This window comes from Furipterus horrens, unplaced genomic scaffold (genome assembly GCF_987537825.1).
Source record: "Furipterus horrens unplaced genomic scaffold, mFurHor1.1.pri manual_scaffold_4, whole genome shotgun sequence".
In the NCBI taxonomy this organism is placed as follows: domain Eukaryota; kingdom Metazoa; phylum Chordata; class Mammalia; order Chiroptera; family Furipteridae; genus Furipterus; species Furipterus horrens.
Window position 1 is genome coordinate 149201916 of NW_028327174.1, and position 19733 is coordinate 149221648.

Here is a 19733-nt window from a genome sequence, read left to right on the forward strand (position 1 = left end):
AAAAATTGTTTAAAGCAGAAATCCAAAGTAATGCTGGAAAGAAGGGAAAGACAGTTACTTTCTTTTACCTCATAATTTAGATAATATGCTAGATGTAAATATCTAAATAATTTAGGTTGGACTTTAGTTCTTTTGTTTCTTTAATTGAATGATTAGTCTTCTCCCAGTTCTCGGGGGAAAAATAATGGTTGTATACGAAATTTTACCAATTTAAGTTTTCTTTCTACCTAAAGTTATTTTCAACAACTTTGCCAATAATTTTTTTTAAATGAATGTAACAAATATAATTAAGACATTCCAAACACATATTGACAATATCAGTTGGTTATGCTTAATTTGGCAGCTTGGTTTTTATAAACCCAAGTCTGTATTTGTTACAGACAGACAACTATAAGAACTTGTCTTAAAATCAATAGCATTCAAAATAGGTTTCTAGAAACAATTAAATGACAATAGTTCATGGTGATCCATAGACTACTAAAAACCACACACTCCATTTTATCTAATTCTTTGTTATGGTGCAATTGCCAGTACATTTGTAATTTCTTGTAGTTACCAATTCCCCTGTAGGGAATTTGATTGGTAGTGAAATTTAACTCAGAAGTTCTTAGTTACTCAAGTCTTATTTTTAAAACAGTTTTGTGGCAAGACTGTGAAAGTTATGGGATAACGGAGATGTGTTTTAAATTTTTATTAGCAGTTTAAATCTTTTTTTATTTTTACTAATAGTTAACACTCATTCATTCCTTTACATATGCTAAGTACTCAGCTAAGCATTCTACATGCTCTTTGAAGAATATTTGGAAAGTAATAAGAAACTGTCAAAAAATTTCAAGCAGTCATACAGTCATCACATGTTAGCTTTCATGATCTCATCTATATACATATGTATTATTTACACAAAAATTTAATACAAAATTGGGACTTGCCATATATAATTTTATATTCTGCTTATCACATATTAAATTTGATTTTACTTATTGTTAATCATATATTATATGTGAGTATTGTTACATGTTGAGATTATACACTACACTGACAGGGTAACAATAGTAGGATTCTATAATGTGGTTTTTGTTTTGTTTTTGATCCTATATTTTTTTCTTCCAAAATTTTTATTTTTGCCATGTGAGTCAGCTATATTTTGCCAACAACAACAAAAATGACAGACCAGTTTCACCAAAAAATTAGCCTAAGTCATTAAAAAATAGGTTGAAGTTATCAGTCATACCATGATGAGTTTGTGAAATGTATAGTAATAATATACATTAAAAATATATTTTAGGCAGAATTTCAGGGAGAACCAAGATGGCGAGGGGTAAGTGGAAGCTACACTAACCTCCTCCCAGGACCAATCTGGAATTACAACTAAATTGTAGAGAAATCATCCAGAATAACCAATTCAACACTAGCTGGAGAGAAGCCTTATAACCAAGGACAGACAGAAGAAACCACTTCACCAGTGTGACTGGTGGGGAGTGTAGGGCATTCAGAGACATGAGAGTCCTGGCCGGGCTCCCACAGGCAGCAGCTGAAGTGTTTCCCCTGAGAAGTGTGGGATCTAAACCCCAAGCTGGGCTCCCCAGCCTAGAGCACCAGAGCCAGAAAGGAACCCAGGTAACAGCCAGCTGTGGAAAGCAGCAAGGTTTCTGTCTGCCAGGGAGAGATGGCTGGAGATGCAGAGAGCCTCTAACGGTCCAACGCGCAAAATTTCTTTTGCAGCCATTTACCCTGGGCTCTGGCAAAGGGAGGGAAGAGTGGACTAGGGACACTTGAGGGGAGCCTGGGGTTGGTGACTCTGGGAAGAGAACTGAAGGAACAGCCATCAGGGTCCATGTGCTGAGTCATTCCCCATACTGTAGGAGCCATCTCTCTCAGGCAGAACACTCTTCTCTGAATGGCATAGTCTCAGGGGATGCAATACCCCTGCCCCACCCTGTGGTGCTTAAGCCCCACAGCTGATTACAGCTTGATTAGATTAACAACTGATCAGTTTAGTGACTGATTAGTTTAACAACTGAGGTGTAAATATAAAGAAGCCAAAAGGAAGACAAAGAAACAGACCCAAAATAAAAGAACAAGTAAATTCTCCAGAAGAACTAGATGAAATGGAGGCAAGCAATTTATCACATAGAGAGTTTAGAGTAGCAATTATAAGGATACTCAACAGCATAACCAAAGACATAGAAACCATAAAAAAGGACCAGTCAGAAATAAAGAATGCAATATCTGAAATAAATAATACAATGGAAGGAATAAACAGTAGGTTAGATGAAGCAGAGGATAGAATCAGTGTTTTGGAAGACAACGTAGAAAACAACACTCAGGAAGAGCAGCAAAAAGAAAAAAGAATTTTTAAAAAATGAGAGCTTAAGAAAAAATTTGGACAGCACGAAGTCTGACAATATCTGCATCATGGGAATACCAGAAGTTAGAAGAGAGTGAGCAAGGGATCAAGAACCTATTTGAGGAAATAATGACCTAAACTTCCCTAACTGGTGAAAGAAAAAGTCACACAAGTCCAGGAAGCTCAGAGAAAACCAAACAAGTTGGACCCAAAGAGCCCTATTCCAAGACACGTGATAATTAAAATGACAAGGCTTAAACACGAGAGAGTCCTAAAAGCCACAAGAGAAAAGCAGGTAGTTACATACAAGGAAGCACTTATTAGGCTGGCATCTGATTACTCAACAGAAACATTTCAGGCCAGTAGGGAGTGACATGAAATACTAAATGTGAAGAAAAGCTAAGACCTACAACCAAGGCCACTTTACCCAGCAAGGCTATCATTTAAAAACAAAGAAGAAATAAGGAGCTTCCCAGAGAAGAAGAAGCTAAAAATGTGTTAACACCAAACCAGTACTGCAACAAATGTCAAAGGACTTGCTTTAAGAAGAAAAAGAGAAAGAAAGAAAGAAAAAAGAGAAAAAGTCTAACAATAGAATGGCACTACATACATATCTATGGTTAATCACTTTAAATGTAAATGGCTTGAAAGCTCCAGCCAAAAGACATACTGTAGCTGAATGGATAAGAAAACAAGATCCATACATATGCCTCCTCCAAGAGATCCATCTCAGATCAAAAGATACACGCAGACTAAAAGTAAAGGGTTCGAAAAAGATATTTCATGCAAATGGAAAAGAAAAAATAGCTGGAGTAGCATTACTTATATCCAGCAAAATAGGTTTTAAAACCAAGGCTATAGCAAAAGACAAAGGACACTACATAATGATAAAGGGAACAATCCACCAAGAGGATATAACCCTAGTAAACATTTACATTCCCAACCTAGGAGTATCTAAATAAGTAAAGCAAATCTTGAGGGGTATAAAGGGAGAGATCAACAGAACTACAGTCATAGGTGGGGATTGTAACACTTCAGTGGATAGCTCTTCCAGGCAGAAAATAAACAAGAAAACAGTGGCCTTAAACAAAGCACTAGATTAAATGGATTTAATTGATATCTTCAAGGCATTTCACCTCAAAGCAACAGAATATACATACTTTTCAAGTGCACATGGAATGTTTTCTAGGATACACCACATGTTAGGACACAAAACAAATCTCAGTAAATTTAAGAAGATTGAAATTATATCAAGCGTCTTCTCTCACCACAGTGCTATGAAACTAGAAATCAGTCACAAAAAGAACACTGAAAAATATGCAGACATGGAAGCTAAATAACATGTTTTTAAACAATGAGTCAACAACGAGATCAAGGAACAAATCCAAAGGTGCCTTCAAACAAATGAAAATGAGGACACAACAATCCTAAGAGGGAAATTCATGGCATTACAGGCCTATCTCAAAAAAACAAACAAACACAAAAAAGCTCAGAAAAACAATCCAACTTCACACTTAAAGGAACTTTAAAAAGAACAACAAATGAAACCCAAAGTGAGTAGAAGGGAGGAAATCATAATGAAGATCAATGAATCCAAGAGCTGGTTCTTTGAAAAAATAAACAAGCTCGACAAACCTTTAACCAGACTCATCAAGAAAAAGAGAAAGGATCCAAATAAAATCAGAAAGGAAAGAGGAGAAATAGCAACCTACACCAAAGCAATACAAAGGATTGTAACAAAATATTATGAACAATTACATGCCAACAAACTGGACAAGCTAGGTGAAATGGATAAATTCTTAGAATTATACAATCGTCCAAAACTAAATCAGGAAGAACCAGAGGATCTGAATAGACAGATTACACCTAGTGGAATTGAAGTAGAAATTAAAAAAAAATTTCCCATCAAACAAAAGCCCTGGACCAGATGACTTCACAGGTGAATTTTACCAAACATTCCAAGAAGAACTAACACCTCTCCTTCTCAAACTATTTCTTAAAACTCAAGAGGAGGGAAGTCTCCCAAGCTCATTTTATGAGGCCAGCATTATCCTAATTCCAAAACCAGGTAAAGACACAACAAAGAAAGAAAATTATAGGCCAATATCGTGATGAACATAGATGCTAAAGTCCTCAAGAGAATATTAACAAACCAAATACAGCAATGTATCAAAACAATCATACACTAAGAAACTACTAGAACTAATAAATGAATTCAGCAAAATAGCACGGTACAACATTAATATCTAGAAACCAGTTGCATTTTTATATGCTACTAATAAACTAATGGAAGAGGAAATTAAGAAAACAATCCCATTCACAGTTGTTTCAAAAAGAATAAAATACCTAGGAATAAACTTAAGCAAGGATGTAAAAGACCTATATACAGAAAATTATAAGACACTGAAAAAAGAAATTGAAGAAAATACAAATAAATGGAAGTACATACCATGTTTATTGGATAGGAAGAGTTAACATCATTAAAATGTCCATACTACCCAAAGCAATCTATATATTCAATTCCTGTCAGGATTGCAATGGCATATTTCACAGAACTAGAACAATATTTCAAAAATGTATATGGAACCACAAAGGCCCTGCATAGCAGTAGCAATCCTGAGAAAGGGGAATAAAGTTGGAGGAATCATGCTGCCTAATACCAAACTATACTACAAGGCTACAGTAATCAGAACAGCCTAGTACTAACATAAAAAGACACATAGATCAATGGAGAAGAATAGAGAGCCCAGAAATAAACCTACACCTTTATAGTCAATATTTGACAAAGGAGGCAAAAACATACAACAAAGATAGTTTATTCAATAAATGGTGTTGGGAAAATTGGACAGATGTGTGCAGAAAAATGAAACTAGACCACCTTCTTACACCACATACAAGAATAAAATCAAAATGGATCAAAGACTTAAATGTGAGACCCAAACCATAAAAATACTAGAAGAAAACATAGGCAGCAAAATCTCAGACATTGCTCGTACAAATTTTTTCTTGGCTATATCTCCCCAGGCAAGTGAAACAAAAGAAAAAATAAATGAGACTACATCAAACTAAAATGTTTTTGCACAGCAAAGGAAATCATTAACAAAATAAAAAGACAGCCCACAGAATGGGAAAACATATTTGCCAATACATCTGATAAGGGGTTAATATCCAAAATTTATAAAGAATTTACAAAACTCAACACTCAAAAAAACAAAGAACCCAATTAAAAAATGGGCAAAGGACCTGAATAGACACTTCTCCAAAAAGGACTTACAGATGGCCAACAGACATGAAAAGATGCTTAACATAACCAGTCATCAGAGAAATGCAAATAAAAACCGCAATGATACCATCTCACAACTGTCAGAATGGCCATCATTAACAAATCAACAGACAACAAGTGCTGGCAAGGATGTAGAGAAAGGAGAACCCTTCTGCACTTTTGGTGGGAATGCAGACTGGTGCAGCCACTTGGAAAGCAGTATGGAGATACCTCAAAAATTAAAAATGGCTCTGCCATTTATTCCAGCAATCCCACTTCTGGGAATATATCCGAAAGAATCCAAAACACTAATTTGAAAGAAGATAAGCACCCCTATGTTCATTGCAGCATTATTTACAATTTCCAAGATATGGAAGCAGCCCAGGTGTCCATCAGTTGATCAGTGGATAAACAACTATGGGCATTTACACAGTGGAATTCTACTCAGTCATAAAAATGAAGAAAATTTTACCCTTTGCAACAGTCTGGATGGACCTGGAGAACATTATGCTAAGTGAAATAAACCAGTCAGAGAAAGGCAAATACTATATCATTTCACTCATATGTGGAATCTAATCAACAAACTGAACTAATAAGCAAAACAGAGACTGGCTCATAGAGAGTAAATGACAACTGTTGGGAGTAGGGTTGAGGATGGAGGGATTGAGCAAAAAGGGAAAAGGATTCATGAACATGGACAACAGTGTGTTGATTCCTGTGGGGAGGGGAATATAAAGGGACTAAATGGTAATGGAAAAGAGACAATAAAGATTAAATAAAATATATTAAAAATGTATAACTTTAATGTTTCTAATCACACAAGTTAGATAACTTCTCAGTATTTTCATTACCATATTTTATGATGATCTTTTTTTTTTAAGTTTTATTTATTTTTTGAGAGGGGAAAGGAGAGAGAAAGAGAGGGAGAGAAACATCAATGTGCCAGAGATACATCCACCGGTTGCCTCTTGCATGCCCCCAACAGGGAACTTGGCTCACAACCCAGGCATGTGCCTTGACTGGGAATCTAACTAATGACCTACTGGTTTGCAAGCCAGCACTCAAGCCACTGAGCCACACCAGCCATGGCATGACTATCCTTTTCAACAGAACTCATAATTTGCCAATGTAGAGCAAGGAGTAGAAACAGAACCTCTCTTAGCTGCCTTCAATTATATAAAAGCCCAGCTGAAAATTTGAAATTACTTTTTATTTATCATAATTTTAGTAACAGTTAACAGCATTAAGTGCCACTGTGTCACTTTGGGGCTTTACCTATATTAAGTCATTTAATTCCCACACAACTCTTGAGGTAATTAATTTACATAACCTGCTTTACAGATGAAGAAATAAGGCCGAAAAGATTAATTTGCTCAAACTAATTAGTGGCAGGACCTGGATCTGAAGTTACTTAACTATTGTGCTATCCTGCTTATGAACAAGTGCTGTAAGGATTGAGAGAAAGGACCTTTTCTGTCTCAGAGAAGGGCTGGGGAGAAGAGGATAATAAAAGATTTATTAGAATTACTGCGTGTATAAAATAGAACTGTTGTAAAAATCTAAAAGATATAGTTGAAGTGTAAGTGTACTATAGACATTTTTTTAGCAATCCAGTGATTAGTGTTTGTATTATTAACAGCTTATTGATTGAAAAAATGTGTACATCTGATGGTAAAAATTAAAGTCTCTTGGTCCCCTACTATTAAGAGGCTACTACAGTGTGACTAGTTTCTTGTATTCATTTGGGTGTCTAATAGCCATCTCAAATTTTAACATGCTCTCAACTGAACTTTAGGTTTGTTGTTTTGTTTTGCTTTTCTAAACTTATTCTCACCTTCTGAGTAAATGACTCCACTGTCCACCAAGTTGCTCTGGACAAAAACTAGGTTTTCATTTATTTTACATAGTAAACATATGAACCTGTTCAGAGCTCTCTTCCTCTAAAGTGTATTTTAAATCTTGTCTATTCTCTCCATTGTTACCATTAAGTATGAAATTACCATCTCTTGCCTGGATCACTGTGTAGTTTCCTGACTTGTTTTCTTGCTTCTACTTTTTTCTCCTAGAGTCCATTTCTTTTTAAGTATATTTTATTGATTATGCTGTTACAGTTGTCCTAATTTCTTTTCTCTTTGCTCCCCTCCATCCAGTACCACCCCTCCCTCCAGCAATCGCACTCCCCCTTAGTTCGTTTCCATGGGTCGTGCATATATGTTCTTGGGCTTCACCATTTCCTATATTATTAACTTGCCCCATCTATTTTGTACCAACCAATTATGCTTCTTAGTCCCTGCACCATTTCCCCATTTCACCCCCATCCCCCTCCCAGCTGATAACCCTACAAATGATCCCCATACCTATGATTCCATTCCTATTCTGGTTGTGTGCTTAGTTTGTTTTTGTTTTTATTTTTTAGATTCAGTTGTTGATAGTTGTGAGTTTGTTGTCATTTTAATGTTCATAATTCTGATCTTTTTTTCTTAAATATATCCCTTTAACATTTTACATAATAACGGCTTGGTGATGATGAACTCCTTTAGCTCTACCTTGTCTGGGAAGCACTTTTATCTGCCCTTCCATTTTAAATGATAGCTTTGCAGGATAGAGTAGTCTTGGTTGTAGGTCCTTGTTTTTCATCATATTGAATACTTCTTGCCAGTCCCTTCCTGCCTGCGAAGTTTCTTTTGAGAAATCAGGTGAGAGTCTTATAGGCCCCCCTTTGTAGGTAACTCTCTTCTTTTGTCTTGCTGCTTTTAAGATTCTCTTTTTATCTTTAACCTTTGGCCTTTTAATGATGATATGTCTTGGTGTGGTCCTCTTTGGGTCTAGCTTGTTTGGGTCTCTCTGTGCTTCCCGGACATGTATGACTTATTTCCTTCACCAAATTAGGGAAGTTTTCCTTCATTATTTTTGCACATAAGCTTTCAATTTCTTGCTCTTTCTCTTCTCCTCTGGCACCCCTGTGATTCAGATGTTGGCACCTTTAAAGTTGTCGCAGAGGTTCTTAAGCCTCTCCTCATTTTTTTCAGTTCTTGTTTCCTCATTTTGTACTGGATGACTGTTTTTTTCTTCCTTATATTCCAAATCATTGATTTGAACCCCGGTTTCCTTCTCTTAACCATTGGTTTTGTGTGGATTTTCCTTTGTTTCATTTAGCATAGCCTTCCCTTCTTCCCTTATGTGTTTGCCATACTTAAGCTTATCTGTCAAATCTGTGAGCTATTTTATCACCAGTGTTTTGAACTCTGCATCTGTTAGGTTGGCTATCTCCTCATCTGTTAAGGTTGGCTATCTCCTTGTCGCTTAGTTCACCCACTGGAACCTTGAACTGTTCCCCCTTTTGGGCCATACTTTTCTGTCTCCTCATCTTGACAGGCTCCTGTGTTTGTTTGCCTTTGTCTTAGGTTGAGCTCTCACACCTGTTATGTTGTAAGGGGCAGAGCCTTAGTTATTCATTAGTACAAGGCGACTGGTTTCAACACATTGTGGCGCTGTATGTGGGGGAGGGGTCAGAGAGGGTACAGTGCTGCTTGCTTAGCACTCGCCCTTTTCCAGGCACTTCTCCCATTTCCCTATGGGACTGGCGCCTCTCTCGCTGTTGCCCTGGCCATTGTTCCCAGAGTGGGCAGGTCTGCAGACATTCTAGGACTGTGAGGGGCCTTTAAACAAGCAGACTCTGCTGAGAGACTGTCAATTTCTGCCTCCGCCCCAAATCCCACTGGTTTGTACAGTCAGAAGCATTGAGGTTTGATTTTCCTCAGTGCTGGAACCTTGAGCTGCGGGGTCTGGTGAGGAGCTGGGAACGCTCCACAGGTGTCCCTCTTGACTTTTTCAAACGTGTGACTGCACTTTCTGCCGGCCTGCCACTGCCGCCACTGCTGCCACCACCGCCACACAGAGTCCTCTCTGCTCCAGCTTCGCCCCTCCTACCTGTGTGGATGAATATTTCTTCTTTATATCTTTGTTTGTTGGACTTCCATGTAGCTTGATTTTCTGGAACTTCTTGTTGTCTCTAGTTTTACAGTAGTTGTAGTCCTTCTTAGTTATGGAGGAAGACACAGCGTGTCTGTCCATCTTGGCCATCCTAGAGTCCATTTTTAACGAGCAGTCAGAGTGAATTTTAAAATATGTACATTAAGAGAGTTCAGCACTCTGTGGAAAGCACTTCAGTGGCACTTAGGCTATAGTAAGGAGTTTGGCTTACCATTTTTTACATACCTTCCATGCCTTTATACTTGTTCTATCTTTAATGTAGAACACCCTATCTCCAAAGGGTTGGTTGGTTGGTTGGTTAGTTTTTGCCATGGTAGCTTCTCCTGTCACTTTGTCAGAGAAATTATTCTTGACTATCTTTCATAGAATTTGTAATATAATATATAACCTGTAGTTATAACTTATACATGTACAACGTCTGTTTGGGAAAAGTTCAGCCATTGTTAATATTACATCAATGTTTGCATGACATCACTGTAACCTGGTAGTCAGAGTGGACTAGAATGTACATGCATGAACAATTGTGGCTTCACTGTACTAGCCTTTTGAGTGCTATGCGTAACTGCTAAAATTCGTGTGAAAAATTCAGGCTATTTATCTGAGAAATGCAGAGTTTATGAAATGTCTATAAAAACATTATTCATAATAATTTGCTGAAAATTTCACTATGTATAGTAAATACACTCTTCTTTGTAAGCAGTGTTCTTTGACGCAATTTAGCAGAAAATTAATTACATTAAAATTATTTTATTATAACAACTATTTTAGAAAAAATAAATTCTTTCCTTCAGTATGGCTTTTGAAGTATAATATATGGCATAATATAAAACATATGATTATAATTTGAAACAACACATAGCGACATGGATAATAAGTTTGCCAAATATTGAGCATCAGCCTGCGAGCCAGGTGTCGCTGGTTCGATTCCCAGTCAGGGCACATGACTAGGTTGCACGTCAGGTCCCCAGTTGGGGGCGCGAGTGAGAGGCAACCACACAGCGGTGTTTCTCTCCCTCTCTCCTTTCCCCTCTCTCTAAAAATAAAATAAATAAATAAATAAATTTTTAAAAAAAGCATGCCAAATATTGCATAAATTTTTGAAAAGAAAAAGAAAACTTCATAACGTACAAAAAAAAATGAACATAAATGGCATTCACATTAGAGGCATATATCAATAGATATCAACAGTGAAAAACAGTTTAAAAACAAAAATGAAAAGCAAAAACAATACAATAGCAAAAGCTTCCTTATCATGCACACTGCATAGAGTTTCAACGATTATTGCAAAGATAAATTAAAAGGATTGTTTAAAATGTAAGTAAAAATTATAACAATATATCAGTATTTGTTCAAGCATAAAAATTCAAAATTTAGGTCAACATGAGAAAAAGTTATGTCAATATATATAACCTGAGGTACAAAAAAAGAGAACAAAACAAACAATACAAATTCTTCCTTTGTTACTTACATTTATAGCCATCCGAAAAAAGAGTCTGGGAGTGATGCTGGCACTGTTGGGAAAATTTGTCAGCGATGTTCACACTCAAAGGGCTAATTAGTGGGGATGGTAGGTGTCAATGAGTGAGCATGTATACTGTGTGGCCACGGCATTCAAAATGGCTGAGCAAGTAGAGCAATGAAACTGCATCAAATATTGTGTGAAGCTTGAACATTCCTCTGTGGCAACTATTTGGATGATTCAGAAGGCCATAGTTATGGGCAACTCATGATTGACAGCTTCATCACAACAATGTGCCTGCTCATGCATCATGTCTTGTGCATAGTTTTTGGGAGAAACAGCAAATCATCTAGATGACTCAGCCCCCCTGCAGCCTAGATTTGGCTGCCTTTGACTTCTGGATTTTCCCAAAACTAAAATCACCTTTGAAAAGGAAGAGTTTTCAGACCGTCGATGAGATTCAGGAAAATATGAATGGGGCATCTGATGGAGATTGGTAGAACTCTGTGAGGTCCCAAGGTGCCTACTTTGAAGGGGACTGAGGTGCATTGTCCTCATTTTGTATCTTCTTCAATAAATGCGCCTCTCTTTCATAGTGCATGGCTGGATACTTTCTGGACAGACCTCATATGTACATATCTGTTTGCTTACCTTTTGTGGTTTTTTTTTTTTTTTACTAGCATGTAAGCTTAATGAGGTCAGGAATCTTGCCTGTAAATGTTGATGCCAACACCTAATGTAATATTGAATGAAGAAATAAGTGAGTGAATGAACAAAGGAATGGATCTGTCTGAAATTTGTTCAGTTCAAAGACTGAAATTGAAGTCCAGCTTTACTTTTTTCTCATATCTAACCAGTTGTCACAGCATGACTTTCCTTTATTTATATTATTTACTATTTTTATAATACATTAAATTTCTGCTGTATTTGTACCCTTTTTTTTCCATTTTGTTTCCTGCTCTTCTCTAATCTCATGTCACCCTCACCACTCACCTAATGTCCCCTGGGCCCTGTCACTCAGGTGGCCTCTCCTCACACCTTAGACCGGGCCCCACTGCTTGCTCGCCTTGCCTTACCTCCTGTCTACCTGGTTGTTCACCTCAAATGTGATCTGAGCAGGTCATCCTGGCCCCGCTTATTTGGATCTATTTTTGAACTCTCTTCATTATGCTGTTGGTGTGTCTCTGTTCATCTTCTGCTACTAAATTTCTATAATACTGTAAATATAAAATCCATTTTAATATCTGGTAGGACGAGTCCTCATCAAATAATTTTTCTTTTTCTGAATTTTCCAGAAATAAAATTTTTATGTATTTACTTTTCCATGATATCATACTTTTTAATAGTATATTTTTTAAAAGTACAGTGGAACCCACATTTGCATCACCTGTGTTTTGGTCACTTGGCATAAAGAAATATGTGAGTTGCTCGCTTTGGCAGCACATATACTAAAGTTGGAACTACAGAGAAAATTAGCATGGCGCCTGTGCAAGGGTGACATGCAAATTTGTGAAACATTCTATATTTTAAAAAAAAAAAGGAATATGTTAGAGAACAATAGAAATTAGTGGCTTGTGGGGAATAAAAATGACATTCTTTACATTCTGTGGGCACTGTAATGGCACCTTGCCACCTAAGTTCAGTTATGTACTCAGCTCTTGCTGAATCTGTGCATCTCTTTGTTATGACCTCTTTTTTTCAGGCAGGCAGGGAAGAGATTCACCCTAGCTTTCCTGTCTTTCCTTTTTTTGCTATTGTCTGAATTTGAAAGTGTGCTGAATTTACAGTCTTCTACCTTGATGCCTCATAAATACTTAGCGATATTTAGAGGAGCTGGTGAAGAACGGTAAGGGGAGGTATCTACCTGCCCATGTTGTAGACTTGTCACGACTTTAGCATCTTTTATGGGACATGAACATACTGGGTTATATGAGAGTAGAAAACCTTTTGTTCTGTTCTGCCTTTACCAAGAACTCCTGATTGCTTCTGGGTGGTGAATAGCTGTCCTGGCAGTAAGATGTTCACCAGAGCAGCTTATTAAAAATGCTTATCAGAATTGTTGAGGTTGTTTAAAATACCATTTCTGTGTAAATAAAAACTTCACATTTACCTTTGTGTCTTCCTTAAATTAGAAAGACAAAATCAAGAAATGGAAATATATTCTAAGCAAAATGTTTGTTTTTTAAAAAATTAGTTATGACGGTTTTCTGTTGTTCTTTGGGGAAATGAGTCATTTATTTGATCCCACTTCAGGTAGGAACAAAGACCTTGAAAGTTTTCTTAACTTCTAAGAATCTTTGCAATTAATTCCTTATAGAAGTTGCCCTCTTTGGTTTTACTAATGAATGTCTTACTGCTTGATCCTTTGGCTTTTATTTAATCCTTTCTCCATCTATCTAGAGAAATAAATTGTGTGTATCACTTAGTTCTTAAAACTTTTCTTCTTTGGCCTCTCTTGGTGCTATTCTATTTTTTTTTTTTTTTTTTAAATTCTCACCTTGGAATTTTTTTTTTTTTTTTTTTTTTTTTTTTTGGCCTCTCGTGTTATTCTTCTATTTTTCTTTTTAAAAAAAATTTTCACCCTGGAATATTTTTTTTTAATTGATTTTTGAGAGGAAGGAAGAGGGGAGAGAGAGAGAAATATTGATACTTAAGGTGGTGAGATTAAGCATATTTTAAGTAATTTTAAAATATTAATATTACAAAGTAAGTTATTTTTGGTGAGTGCATTATGATATTTTATTAGTTTTGAAAATCTTGGTTTAATACTTGGCTGTAGAGATACTTGAAAGGCTTGTTTTAAGTTAGGTTTATTTTGGTACTTAGTCTTAATGAATTTGATAGTTCAGAGCTTGTAAAGATACATAAATCCAGATGGAAGAAGGGCATTGCAGGTGGGGCTGACCACATCTTGAAACTTATCTATCAGACATGCAGAAGTTTTTGCTGAAGTCTACCAGTGAAAGTCCTATCTTCCCTAATTTCAGTTAGTTGCTCTGGAATACTAATACTAAGGTTTGCTGTGCTGCATAATCTTCATTTGCTCCATTCAAATCCATTCTCCACTCTTGTGCACTGTCCCCAAGAGGCTGATTTCTAAGGACTACATCTATTGATCTGCTTTATTCTCTGGCTTCTGGTTGGGATCAGTCAGTGGGAGGCACTGGCAGGAGGATAGGGAGGTAGGGATATTTATTCTAACAGCTTTCTCTTTGCTAGGCTGCAAGTTGTCAGTAAGTGCTCCATCATTGTGTGATCCTCTTCTATAATTACAGTACAGCTCTTTTAGTTCCAGTAACTATTGCCTCTCCTTTCCCTTTTGGGTCTAGAGTGATGATAGCTCTCTGACTTGCCCAGGAGTGCTTCACCATCCCTTCATAGTTTCCCTTGATCTTACCTACACGTTCATAAACAATGTCTTCATTAAACATCAGTTCATTTTTGGATCCTCTCTTGCCAATACCCTGAGGGCAAAATTTCACTTTAATATTTTTTTAAAGTATATTTTATTGATTATGTTGTTACCATAGTTCCAATTCTTTTTCCCCCCTTTGCTCCCGTCCGCCCAGTACCCACCTTCCCTCCAGCAATCCCACCCCACTTAGTTCATGTCCATGGGTTGTGCATATAAGTTCTTTGGCTTCACCCTTTCCTATATTATTCTTAACTTCCCTCTATTTTGTACCAACTGATTATGCTTCTTAATCCCTGCACCATATCCTCATTTCTCCCCCTCTCAACTGATAACCCTCCAAATGATCCCCATACCTATGATTCTGTACCTATTCTGGTTTGCTTAGTTGGATTTTGTTTTTATTTTTTAGATTCATATGTTGATAGTTGTGAGTTTGTTGTCATTTTAGTGTTCATAGTTTTGATCTTCTTTTTCTTAAGTCTCTTTGACATTTCATATAATAATGGCTTAGTGATGATGAACTCTTAGCTTTACCTTGTCTGGGAAGCACTTTGAACTCCTTTAGCTTTACCTTGTCTGGGAAGCACTTCATCTGCCTTTCCATTCCAAATGATAGCTTTGCTGGATAGAGTAATCCTGGTTGCAGGTTGCCTTTCATCACATTGAATACTGCTTGCCAGTTCCTTCCTGCCTGCAAAGTGTCCTCTGAGAAATCAGCGGATAGTCCTATAGGCACCCCCTTGTAGGCAGCTCTCCACCTTTCTCTTGCTGCCCCCAGTACTCTCTCTTAGGACTCCATCTTTATCTTTCACCTTTGGCATCTCAATCATGATGTGTCTTGGTGTGGTCCCCTCTGGGTCCAGCTCGCCCGTGACCCTCCATGCTTCCCGGACCTGTATGTCCATCTCCTTCACAAAATTTGGGAAGTTTTCCTCCATTATTTCTTCACACAAGTTTTCAATTTCTTGCTCTTCCTCTTCTCCTCTGGCACCCTCATAATTCGGATGTTGGAACGTTTAAAGTTGTCCTAGAGGTTCCCAAGACCTTCCTCCTTTTTTTTTCAATTCTTGCTTCCTCATTCTGCACTGGTTGACTGTTGTTTTCTTCCTTATGTTCCAAATCATTGATTTGAACCCTGGTTTCCTTCCTTTCACCGTTGGTTTTGTGTGGATTTTCCTTCATTTCACTTAGCATAGCCTTCACTCCTCTTATGTGTTTGCCATACTCAAGCATATCTGTCAAGCCTCTGAGCATCTTAATCACCAGTGTTTTGAATTCTGAGTGTGTTAGGTTGTCTATCTCCTCATCTGTTAAGGTTGGCTGTCTCCTTGTCGCTTAGTTCTTCCACTGGAACCTTGATCTATTTCCCCTTTTGGGCCATACTTCTCTGTCTCCTCATCCTGACAGGCTCCTGTATTTGTTTGCCTCCACATCCCAGGTAGAGTTGTTGCCCTGTTACGTAGTAGGGGGAAGAGCCTTAGGGATTCGTCAGTAAACGGTGACCCGTTTCACAATGTTGTGGCGCTGTATGTGGTGGAGGGGTCCGAGAGGGAACAATGCCGCCTGCCCAGCACTTGCCCCTTTTCCAGTCACCTCTCCCACTTCCACACGGGACTGGCACCCCTCTAGCTGCTGCCCTGGCTGTTGTTCCCAAAGTGGGTGGGTCTGCGGACGTTCTAGGACCATGGGGGCCCTTTACACAAGCGGACTCTGATGAGGGACCAGCAGTTTCTTCCTGCACCCCAACCCCCACTGGTTTGCACAGTCAGAAGCAAAGAGGCTTGATTTTCCCCGGTGGTGGGACAGTGAGCTGTGGGATCTGGTGAGGAGCTGACAACGTTCCCCAGGTGTCCCTCCTGACTTTTTCAAACATCTAACTGCGCTTTCTGCCAACCTGCCACTGCCGCCGCTACCACCACACAGAGTCCTCTCTGCCCCAGCTTCGCCCCTTCTACCTGTGTGGTTGAGTATTTCTTCTTTATATCTTTGTTTGTTGGACTTCCATGCAGTTTGATTTTCTGGAACTTCTGGTTGTTTCTAGTTTTGAGGTAGTTTTATTCCTTCTTAGTTTTTGGATTTAAAAATATGAAACTCTTTAGAATATTTTTAAGCAGATTAGGTCATTCTGTTTCCAAGTTTTAATTGTATAGATAGAATTTTTCTAAGTGACATAAATACATTGTTTTGATAACAATGAAGAAAATCACATGATAGTGGAAACTTTTCTAAACATCTTTTTTTTACGAGGGAGCCAGTGCTAGTCTATATAGTACCCATAAGTAAAGCTTAATATCAATTCATTTCCTTCTCAATACTTATTTTAATAACTTTATAAAGAGAACTAAGCTTCAGTATTTTGAGATTTGGAATGTATTAACAACATAGAAAAGACCTTTTGTGCTTTGTAGGGGGAAAATATAAAACTCAGTGCATCAACCATAGTTATTTCTTAGCACTTGCTTATAATTAGTAATCTGTTATTTTCAAACTATTATCAGACTGACTTCATGAAATAATTTTCCTAATAGTCAGGAAAAAACTTGAATTTTAAAAAGGGAGAGTTATTTTAGTGTATTATTTAATCATTGGGTAACTATCTGACAATTCTACTTGAAGGTAAAACTTACTTTTATTTTAATGCATTTTCCTCCCTGATAAATAACATTCAAGTATTTGATTACATATCTTTAATCAGGATTTTTTTTTTTTTTTTACTGGACAAAATACGTTATTGGAATTCTTCATCTTTAATTATGTGTGTAAATTTAAAATGATAAACAGCTTGGCTTGTATCCTTCCAAATCTCTCTTTCTCTCTTCCTCTTTCTACACACACACATGCACACACGCACACATGCATATACAGGACTTTGAAGATATAGCCATTAATTAAACAGTCCTTACACTCTTGGAATTTTCATTCTGGTGGGGAGGTTTGATGATTAAATAGGTAGATAAATTATATAATGCAATGTAGTGATAAGTAAAATGAAGAAAAAGAAATTGGGGTAAAATAGAGAGTGATAGGGGATCCTATACTAGTTATGGTGGTCAGGGAAGTCCTCTCAGATATGCTGGCATTTGAACAGACATTTGAATGAAGTGATGGCTCCTAGCCATCCAAATATCTGGGGGAAGAAGGCCTTCCAGGAAGAAGATTCAGATGCAAAATAGATGTTAGTGTGACTGAGAATAACAAGGAGATTTTTGTGAAGGGGCACAAAGACCTAAGGGCAGATTAGTAATGGATTATGAGAATGAGTAGAAAATGAGTTCTGCAAAGGTAGTTGAGGGTCAAGTCACACTAGGTTAGTGGTTCTCAACCTTCCTAATGCTGCGACCCTTTAATACAGTTCCTCATGTTGTGGTGACCCCCAACCATAAAATTATTTTCATTGCTACTTCTTAACTGTAATTTTGCTACTGTTATGAATCGTAATGTAAATATCTGATATGCAGGATGTATTTTCATTGTTTCAAATTGAACATAATTAAAGCATAGTGATTAATCACAAAATCAATATGTAATTATATATGTGTTTTCCGATGGTCTTAGGCGACCCCTGTGAAAGGGTCGTTTGACCCCCAAAGGGGTCGCAACCCACAGGTTTAGAACCACTGCACTAGGTTTTGTAGGCCATCAGAATTTTTGGATTATATCTTAAATGTAACTGGGAGGCTTTGAAAGAAACAGAGCAGGGGGATGACATAATCTGATTAATTTTTAAAAGATTACCTGGGTTCCTACAAGCAGATTAGACTGTAGGGAGATTAGAGCAGAAACCAGGAGACCTGTCATGAAGAAATTACAGTGGTCTAGGTGAGAATTTAAACTCATACATGCACACAAACACACAACTACTCAGTGCCATGTTTATGTTTACATATATACTTGTATATATTCGGTTGGCCAAAGAGCTTGTTTAGTTTTTCTCATATGATGGCTCTAGAAGTGCTTAGTTGCCTTTAATTTCTTTTGAAACAATTTTGTTAGATTTTATTATGATAGCTGTCATATCAGTGTTCAGTTTAAAAAAAAATGTCAAAATTGGTGAATTTTTGTGTAGCTATTTTAATATTGAAGATGGAAGAAGATATGCAAGATTTTCAGTGTATTATGTCTTAGTATTTCAAGAAAGGTAAAAACGCAACTGAAACAAAAAAAGATTTGTGCAGTGTATGGAGGAGGTGCTATAACTGATTGAACATGTCAGAAGTGGTTTGTGAAGTTTCTTGGTGCTAAAGACATTTTGGTCAAATAATTCTTTGCTGTGGGGCTGTCTTAAGCATTGGAAGATGTTTAGCAGCACCCCTGGCATCTACCCACTAGAAGCCAATAATGGTAGATAGCTGACATACTCAAAATATCCAAATCAATAAAGTTATTGGTGAAAATGAGAAATAATGTCTTTTATTTTTATGGAAAAAGCTAAATGGGACTTTTTGGTCAACCTAATAATTCCTTTTGGGTTAAAAAACATATTTTGTTTAGAAACTTATGCTTACATTCAGCAGAATAACATGGACATCTTTTATAGTGAGCATATACAGATTTACTTAATTTCTTATAATGGATGAATGCTCTTTCATGTTGTGGGTACATTATCTTAGTTAATTTTTCTTCTGTCAGAGGACATTTATGTTTTCAAGTTCTTTTTAAATAACAATACAAAAAAAAAATAACAAACAATACAGTGTGTGGTTTTTAATTGTTTACAGTTGTAGAGATAGAACTGTAGGGATATGTGCATGCTAAATCTTAATGAGTATCCCTAAATTGCTGTCTAAAAAGGCTGTACTGATTTTACACACCCACTAATAAGAATTTTTATTTCTCATACAACACTCCAACACTGAGTAGTATCAGTCTTTTAATCTTTACTTGTTGATAAGAAATATTTCTTTTTTAAAAAATTATGAACAAGTATCAAAGCATAAAAATTTTTGTTTCTGATAAGTAATAAATGATATTATTTCTCTTTAGTCTTTGTTTTGAGAAAATAGCTGTTGAAAAAAAGTAGTTTATAATTTTATCTCCTCTACTGATAAGACTGAATGAAATTAAAGGCTAAAATTGAGTTTCTGTTTTTACTTAACAATTGACCCACATGACTTACTGTTTACCTCAACTGTCCTTATCACCAAGGAAGGCTCTGCGTACACTGTGACTTCTAAGAAAGTCATCATATTTCAGTTAATATTGGTTAAAATTATAGGCATAGTTAGTTCACCAGTAAGAACTCTATACTAAGATGAAT

The 19733-nt window shown here is 36.9% G+C and overlaps 1 protein-coding gene and 1 non-coding gene across 3 annotated transcripts in view; both read left to right on the forward strand.

Annotated features, from left to right (window-relative positions):
* The window catches only part of BRD10 (bromodomain containing 10), a 124730-nt gene that overhangs the window by 18925 nt on the left and 86072 nt on the right, over positions 1-19733 (forward strand). The gene's annotated exons all lie outside the window — the stretch shown is intronic.
* LOC150013036 (U6 spliceosomal RNA) lies at positions 12486-12590 on the forward strand. Its single transcript, XR_016510911.1, has one exon. It is a non-coding gene; the product is annotated as a U6 spliceosomal RNA (small nuclear RNA).